Below are 8,077 nucleotides of genomic sequence, written 5' to 3' on the forward strand. Positions count from 1 at the left end.
TTTATAAAGGTAAAAGGGGAAACCCTGTGTTAGGAAGAGGTGTTTAATTTTATTGGGCATGTTAATTAGGCCAAAGGGGACTTTTGATTACTGGACTTCAATACTTTGATAGGTGGACCTTGGTAATCAGCATCAGGCGTTGGAAGTGGCCAAATAAGAAAATAGACTTTGGTGGCTAGCTTTAGGAATGGAAAGTAAATGGAATAGTAAAGCAGAGGAAATGGGGGAAAAGGCCAAGGCCTTCCAGAGACGTGTTTGCCATGCTCAAACTAGCTAGAGTCCTTTCATTACCACTTTTTTGTTTGGCTATTGGGTCGCTAAGTGTTGGGTAAGTGGGCATCAGAGTTCTCTCTGACAGCTTCCTGCTGGTTTTGGAGTGTCCTTGATAAAGGGCCCAAGGAAGCTGGGTTGCTAGTCAAGGTCGGGAAGAGCAGTCTGCGGTGTCAAATGGATGTCCAGGTTTACTGTCAGGTGTGGTGAATGTCAGGTTTCATCTTCGTGAAGGCAACATGGTCTTGTGAGTGAGCATCCAGGAGTATTGAGAAGAAAGTGTCTCCAATATTTAGGACTGAAAGGTGAATGGTGTCAGAGATAATGGAGAGGACATTATAAGGGTTAGAGGATGTAGAGGGACAGCCGCAGCATTGATGGAGGAAAGGTCCTGGACTAAGTGGATGAGTCCAGTAGGTTTTCTTACTGTCATCATGGGAGTACTATAAGGTTAAGAGGTGGTAGAGAAAGCATTTGGATAAAAGAAAATGAATAAGGGGTTTAGGCCTCAGAAGCTGGTTAAGGGTAGAGGATATCGGGGATTGGAAATATAGGCAGGTCTTTGGGTTTAATCTAAAGAGTCTTCTGATGTGCAGCAAGAGAAGGGAAGTGACTGACTGGATGGGACTGACTAGAGAAGGACACAAGATAAGAAGGGTTGGAGAATTTTGGAGAGTGAGAAGGTGCGCAAATGGAGGCCAAAGAAAGGAAGAGGAGGGGTGTGTTGCCATGATGGAAAATTAAGTTCATGCCAGTTTTGAAGAGAACATCCCTTCCTAACAAAGGAATAGGACATGAGGGTATAAGGAGGAAGGAAGGAGGAAAAGAAAACCTTTGAAATAACAAATTAAAAGGGAAGAGTCTGGAGGACTGACCATACACTTCAACTATGGATGAGGAAGAGGGGTGAGTGGGACCCCAGAGTTCTTTTAGGACTGAGAATGTGGCCCCAGTATCTAGAAAGAATGTGAATAGGTGAACTGACCCTAGGTTTCTGGAAGATATATTTAGTCAGAACTATAGTAGAGCCTGGGCCTGGCAGTGAGGAAGGGCCCCATCAGTCCTTGAAGGCTAGGCCTAGCAGGTATAAAAGAGGTGGCAGAAGACTGAATGGCACCCCAGGCTATGCCTTGGAGGCAGTCCAATGCCCAGTGACACTGTTGTTGACACACTTAGCCAAGGCTGAGTAGGAGTGTGAGGATTTGTACAGGCACCAGCCAAGTGACCTTTCTTGACACATTTGAAAGCAAGGACATAGGGGGCTCCTTCTGATGTGGCCTTTTTTTCCGTGGGGTGATCTCAACAGCAGGAATTTGATTGAGGGACTTAGCTAAGAGTTGTTATTTGTGTTTTTGGTTGCATTCATCATGATTGTGGGCCTCTGAATGCTGGGGTCAGAACTTCAGCCTGCAGTGCAAGTGGGCTCATAGCCTTTATGTGTAGGCAAAAATAAACAAAACAAAACAGTAAGTCATAAGGAGTCGTTGGCCATCAGGGAGTCTCAAAGTCCAGGTCTATGTACTGGAGCAGGGCCTGTGTAAGGTGTTGGAGAAATTGAGAGGAATTTTCAGACTACTTTGAATTACCTTCTGGACCCATATGAAAGTTTATTGGTTTAAGGGTTACTTCCTTCATGGCAGAGAGACAGATAATAAAATGGTTTCTAGCCTAGCTGGTCTGTCTGGCCTTTGTGAAATCCAGTTGGCTGGAGGAGATTGTTGGTAAGGCAACTGAGGAGGAGGAAGAAGAGGGAGGGCTTGGAACACAGAAAGGAGAATGCAGAGACATAGAGGATCTTTTCCCGCTCACTACTGTTGAAAATTAAATTCTACAGAGATTTTCTATGATGCAGCTAGCTTCTAAATAATTGATTAGAGACCTATTCATTTATTTAAGCAAACCTTAACACAATATCTGGGCAGATACAATTTAAACCAATTTTCTAAGCTAGACTGGCTACCTCCCAGCTGGATTCCTTGACAATGTGTCGTCCTGTCTAGACTGGATCTGCTTCATCAGGCCGTGTCCCCTTTCTCCATCTTTATCTCCTTCCTCTCTCTCTCTTCTCTTGCTTCCTCCCCTCAACCTAGTGGTCCCTGCCTCAGCCCCCTGTCCTGGGGATAGAAGTTCCACCTGTCTCTATTCTGCTAAGTAATTGGCTGTCAGCCTTTTTAATTAACAAATCAGAGATAATTTGGGGAGCAGAGTTTACACAACATCATTTGGTGTACAAGAGAATGCACTCATCTGGACTGCTATCAAATCTTGGGGGCCAGTAATGAGCATTTGCATACATAACACCAGGCCAATCCCCAACATTTCCCCCTTCTTCTCTAAATAAAAAGGCACTTTCTCTTACTTACAAACTATATACAGTGAGAACCATTATGAAACAATTATGAAAACTATCATGTAATAATTACATTCACAATGCCCATTCCATTTGTATTTGGCAATAGGTGAAAATACTCTACTATCTATCCTGTCTTGGTGAGTATAGAGTTTAGAGTACTGTACCAAATGTGTAAAGATCCTGAATTGTGGCAGCCTTTTTGGAGTTAATGGCAAATTTGGAGTTAATGGCATCTGAGCAGTGGAATTCGGCCTCTTGGCTCTGGCTATATTCCAAAGTCCAGTCTCTCATAAACTGACGTTGGTGGTCCTACAGCAGACTGCTCTGACCCTGAGAAACTGTGCAACCATAGTAACCAGACAGCAGGCTCTGTGTAACCTTGAGTAAGCTCTCCTATGTTTTGACCAAGTAAAACTCCTACGTGAGAAACTGCTTGTGCTTTTTTGCCTACTTAAGTGTTAACCTGACATCCATTAAATCGACACCTGGATCAACATATAGACTTGGTGTCCTTCTCTGTGTCACCCTGTCTCTCTCTCTCCCAGCCCTCTCTCAGGTGGTATTCAGATGTCACTGCTGGCCAGTGACACTGAATAATGTTAGGATCCAGAGAGCCTTTAGGTGGCCATTCAGATTGAATATCTAGCAGATATAGAGGTCTAGCCTGGGTGCTACAGTGGACAGCTTAGAAGAGTTGATGTCTGCGCATTTTTAGCCATTTGAGATTCTGGAGGAGACATCCCAAAGTGAGTCAGTCAGAAAGGAGGGCCCAGAGCCTGTTGCCCTTGGTGGTCGGTGGGACAAATTGGAAAGACCAGGCGTTCCTATGTGTCTTGAGAGGCCAAAAATGAGATCTCAGGGACCATCCAGACTATGTCACCAAGAGAGAAGCCCCAGTGGGTCTGAGGAAGCATCTGGGAGATCTGCTGAAAGGTTTTTAGGAGAGGGAAGGGCTCTGAATTCCAGTGGTGCAACCACCAAGAGTGAAAGGAGATTCCCCCCTCCACCCCACCTGATTCACCTTTCCTTTACCACGCACTCACAATGTAAAAACACACAAAAAAGCATACAGAGATATAGCCCAAAATGAACAAAAAAAAAAAAATAGCAAAAAAGTTAATGGTGGGTCACACTGTCTACTCCTAAGATAGCTAGTAGAATGATTATTAGATATAGATTATGGGGGGGCCAAGATGGCGGCGCCAGGAGAATACTGTGTCTGAGAAGCAGGACAACACACTCCGTGCAGCGACCAGGAGACTGAACTCTGGGCCCTAAAACTGCAGCGATTGTGTTTCCCAGGTGAGGGGAGGCTCCCACAGCGTGGGAATTTGTCGGGTCCACTCTCGGCTGCCCAGCCAGAACCCAGAAGAAATCCCGGGTAACTCGGGCTTTGGGTCTCCAGACTGGTGCCACAAGCCTGCATGTCCCGATCACTTTCCCAGGCTGATTGGTGGGCACAAGGGTGCCTGGGACTGGGAGTCCCAGTCGCAAGAAAACCCCACGGGGAAGCAAAGTGGCGAGTCTGATCACGGGTCACCCAGTCTTTCCCTGGAAGGTCTCTTGGACCGTGGGTACCCACCCCCATCACAACTGAGCTCCCGCTACATGCGGAGAGCAGCTGCGTGCCCAGCTCAAAATCCCTACTCCCTCCTGGGAAGAGGCAGGAGGCGGCCAGCAGAATCTGCCACAGACCACATTGTCTGTACCCCAACCCGAGATCGGGGCTGAGAAAACCCAATCCTTTTGTGCACTCCCCCAAACGCTGCCATAACCCTGCCACAATGGAGCGGAAGGATAAAGAGGCGCACAGCGGCTTCACAGTGCCGGAACTCCAGTGCTGCCGGCTGCTCCTAGCAAACAAACCTCAGCTCGGGATCTGGGACTCTGGTCATTCTACACGTCCTGAGATTCTCCTGGGTCCAGTGCAATAAGGTCTACCAGCAAGTTCTATGACTGGCGCCCCCCATCCCCCGACCCCTGGGAGAGAAACCCCGGCTCAGAATCGGACCAAGAAGCCCCAACCCCTTCTGGCACTCCCCTGAGAGCACCTCCATAAGCTTGCCCTAGCAGAGGGGAAGGTCAGAGGTGAAGGACAGAGAGGCAGCCTGCCAAGGACACAGCACCCTCTCTCCAGCTCACCCAGCAGCCCCTAGCAGAGAAACCCCAGCTCTGGATCTGAGGACACTCAAACCTACCTGGTACTCTCTCGGGATCAGCAAACATAGGTTCTACCGCCAGGCTGCTTCTGGCAGAGAGATCTGGGCCTGGGATCTGGGATTGAGAACACTCAACCTAACTGTTTCTGGCGCCACCCCGGGACCAGTCAACATAACCCCTCCTGGCAGAGGGAAAGGACAAAGAGACAGCACACAGGAAAGGTAGACACCGAGTCCTGTGGCCACAGTGTCACAGAGCTGTTAGCCTACCCGTGCACTCTCCTTAGCAGGACCAAATCAGAGAGTAGTGAGCAAGGGGAACCCCTGTGCATTCCAACTGGTCCTGAAAGAGAGTGAGTGAGCCTTCAAGGGAGAGTTTGCCCCAGACCCATGGCCTCTCCACAGAAGCAACCAGACGAGATCCCTGCCACCCACACCCCTAGTGTGGGCATCATAGGGATTCTTGGGATAGCGACCCCAACATTGAAGCCTCTGCCTTGCGGGTCCACCAGTGTAATCCAGGCAAACAATCCCTGGATCTCAGACAGAACTACGTAATAGTGGCTTGCAGGCCACTGCAATAGTCAGAGAATCCGCACATGCACACTGCACCCACTAAAAGCACACGAGAATAACACCAGCATCACATTCCTTACTTAGGCAAAACTGAAACCACAGTGCACACTCCCAAACCAGTGAACCTCTCTCATCTTCCTGAAAAAACAGTCCAGAAAACAGAAAGAGACGATCATAGCCCGAACTACAATCTCGAGGAACAAACAGTGAGGATTATAAATAACCAGATGGCTAGAAGCAGACGTAAGAACAATCCCAACAAAAATCAGGACATAATGACCTCACCAGCAACCCTACAAAACAATGGACACTTCAATTCACTAGATATACAAGAAAATGACCTCAAAACTATGTTTCTCCAGCTATTAGAGGCCCATAAAGATGAAAGGAACAAAGCCCTCAGAGAAATAGCCAAAGAAATCGAGACTAACCAAGAGGAAACAAATCGTGCTCTCAGAGAAATGACCACGAAAATTGAGGCAAACAAAGAAGAAATGCACAAAGCTCTCAAAGAAATGTCCACACAAATGAAGGCAAATAAAGAAGAAATAAACAAAGCTCTCATAGAAATACAGGCAATTATACCCAAAGAAGTAGAGGCACAATTAGTGATACATAGAGAGGAAACGGACAAAAAAATAGAAGCTGTCATTGAAAAGCAGGACTCCACATTCAAACAGATGAAGGAAATGGTGCAAGACATGAAAACAGAATTAGAATCAATAAAGAAAACACAAATAGAGAAAAACCAGGAGCTGGAGAACATAGAGAAAAGATCAGGAACCACAAAGGTAAAAGGAAAAGATCAGGAACTCTCAAAGACAAAATAAAATCAGAAAAGTTCCAAACACAAAACATCCAAGAAATCAAGGACATCATGAAAAGACAAAACCTAAGAATAATAGGAGTAGAAGAAAAAGAAGACATCAGGCTCAAAGGTCCAGAAAATATTTTCAAGAAAATTATAGAAGAAAACTTTCCCAACTTAAAGAAGGAAATGGCCATAAACATACAAGAGGCCTACAGAACACCAAGTAGACTAGACCAGAAAAGAAATTCTTCACATCACATCATAGTCAAAACACTGAACCTACAGAACAAAGAAAAATTCTAAAAGCAGCAAGGGAAAAAGGCCAAGTAACATATGAAGGTAGACCTATCAGAATCACACCAGATTTCTCAACAGAAACTATGAAAGCCAGAAGGGCCTGGACAGAAATCATACTGTCCTTAAGGGACCACAGACTCCAGCCCACACTACTATACCCAGCAAACCTTTCAATCAACATAGACAGAGAATTCAAAATATTCCAAGACAAAACCAAATTTAAACAATATCTACATAGTAATCCAGCTCTACAGAAGTTACTAGAAGGAAAACTCCAAACCAAAGAAACAACTATATCTAAGGAAACAGAGGAAATAGATAACTACACAACAACAACAACAACAACAACAAAACACAAAAGAATACAAGCAATGAAACTCAGTGACACCACCAACCCCACATCTAAAGTAAGTAACAATTGTCGGTCATTAGTTTCTATCAACATCAACGGACTCAACTCCCCAATAAAAAGACACAGACTAACAGAATGGTTGCGGAATCAGGATCCATCATTCTGTTGCATCCAAGAAACACACCTATGCAACAAAGATAAACACTACCTCAGAGTAAAGGGCTGGAAAAATGTTTTTCAAGCAAATGGTTCCAGAAAACAAGCAGGAGTAGCCATACTAATATCTAAAAAAATAGACTTTCAACCCAAGTTAATCAAAAAAGATAAGGAGGGCCACTATATTCTCATCAAAAGAAAAATCCACCAAGAGGACATCACAATTTTGAATATCTATGCCCCAAATACAAGAGCACCTACATTCGTAAATGAAACAATATTAAAGCTTAAATCACACATTGATCCTAATACCCTAATAGTGGGAGACTTCAATACTCCACTCTCACCAAGGGACAGATCAACTAGACAGAAAACAAATAGGGAAATAAAAACACTTACATAGACCCTAAATCAAATGGACCTAATAGACGTCTACAGATCTTTTCATCCAAACTCAAAAGAGTATACCTTCTTTTCAGCACCGCATGGAATCTTCTCCAAAATAGACCATATAGTTGGTCATAAAGCAAGCCTCAACAGATACAAAAAGATTGAAATAATCCCTTGTATTCTATCTGACCACCATGGACTAAAGCTGGACCTCAACAATAACAGAAATAACAAAATGCTGACACGCACATGGAAAATGAACAACTTGTTACTCAATGACAGCTGGGTTAAGGAAGAAATAAAGAAAGAAATTAAAGACTTCGTAGAATTTAATGAAAATGAAGGCACAACATACCCAAATTTATGGGACACATTGAAAGCAGTGCTCAGGGGAAAATTTATAGCACAAAGTGCCTGCAAGAAGAAATTTGTAACATCACATACAAACAACTTAATGGCCCAACTGAAAACCCTAGACAAAAAAGAAGCAGATACACCCAAGAGGAGCAGACGGCTGAAAATAATCAAACTCAGGGCTGAAATAAATCAATTAGAAACAAATAAAACTATTCAAAGAATCAATGAAACAAAAAGCTGGTTCTTTGAGAAAATCAACAAGATAGACAAACCCTTAGCCAAACTAACTAAAAAGTAGAGAGAATCTATCCAAATCAACAAAATCAGAGATGAAAAGGGTGACATAACTACAGACA

At 44.3% G+C, this 8,077-nt stretch overlaps 1 protein-coding gene across 1 annotated transcript in view; it reads right to left on the bottom strand.

Moving 5' to 3' along the window:
- Sc5d (sterol-C5-desaturase) overlaps nucleotides 1-4,877 on the bottom strand; it is a 28,670-nt gene extending 23,793 nt beyond the window's left edge. Inside the window, exon 1 of the mRNA XM_060372088.1 lies at nucleotides 4,822-4,877. The gene's annotated coding sequence lies outside the window, so the exon portion shown is untranslated. The remainder of the gene's footprint in view (nucleotides 1-4,821) is intronic.
- Nucleotides 4,878-8,077: the final 3,200 nt, after the last annotated feature.

The sequence above is a fragment of the Meriones unguiculatus genome, chromosome 1 (genome assembly GCF_030254825.1).
Source record: "Meriones unguiculatus strain TT.TT164.6M chromosome 1, Bangor_MerUng_6.1, whole genome shotgun sequence".
Taxonomy (NCBI): Eukaryota; Metazoa; Chordata; class Mammalia; order Rodentia; family Muridae; genus Meriones; species Meriones unguiculatus.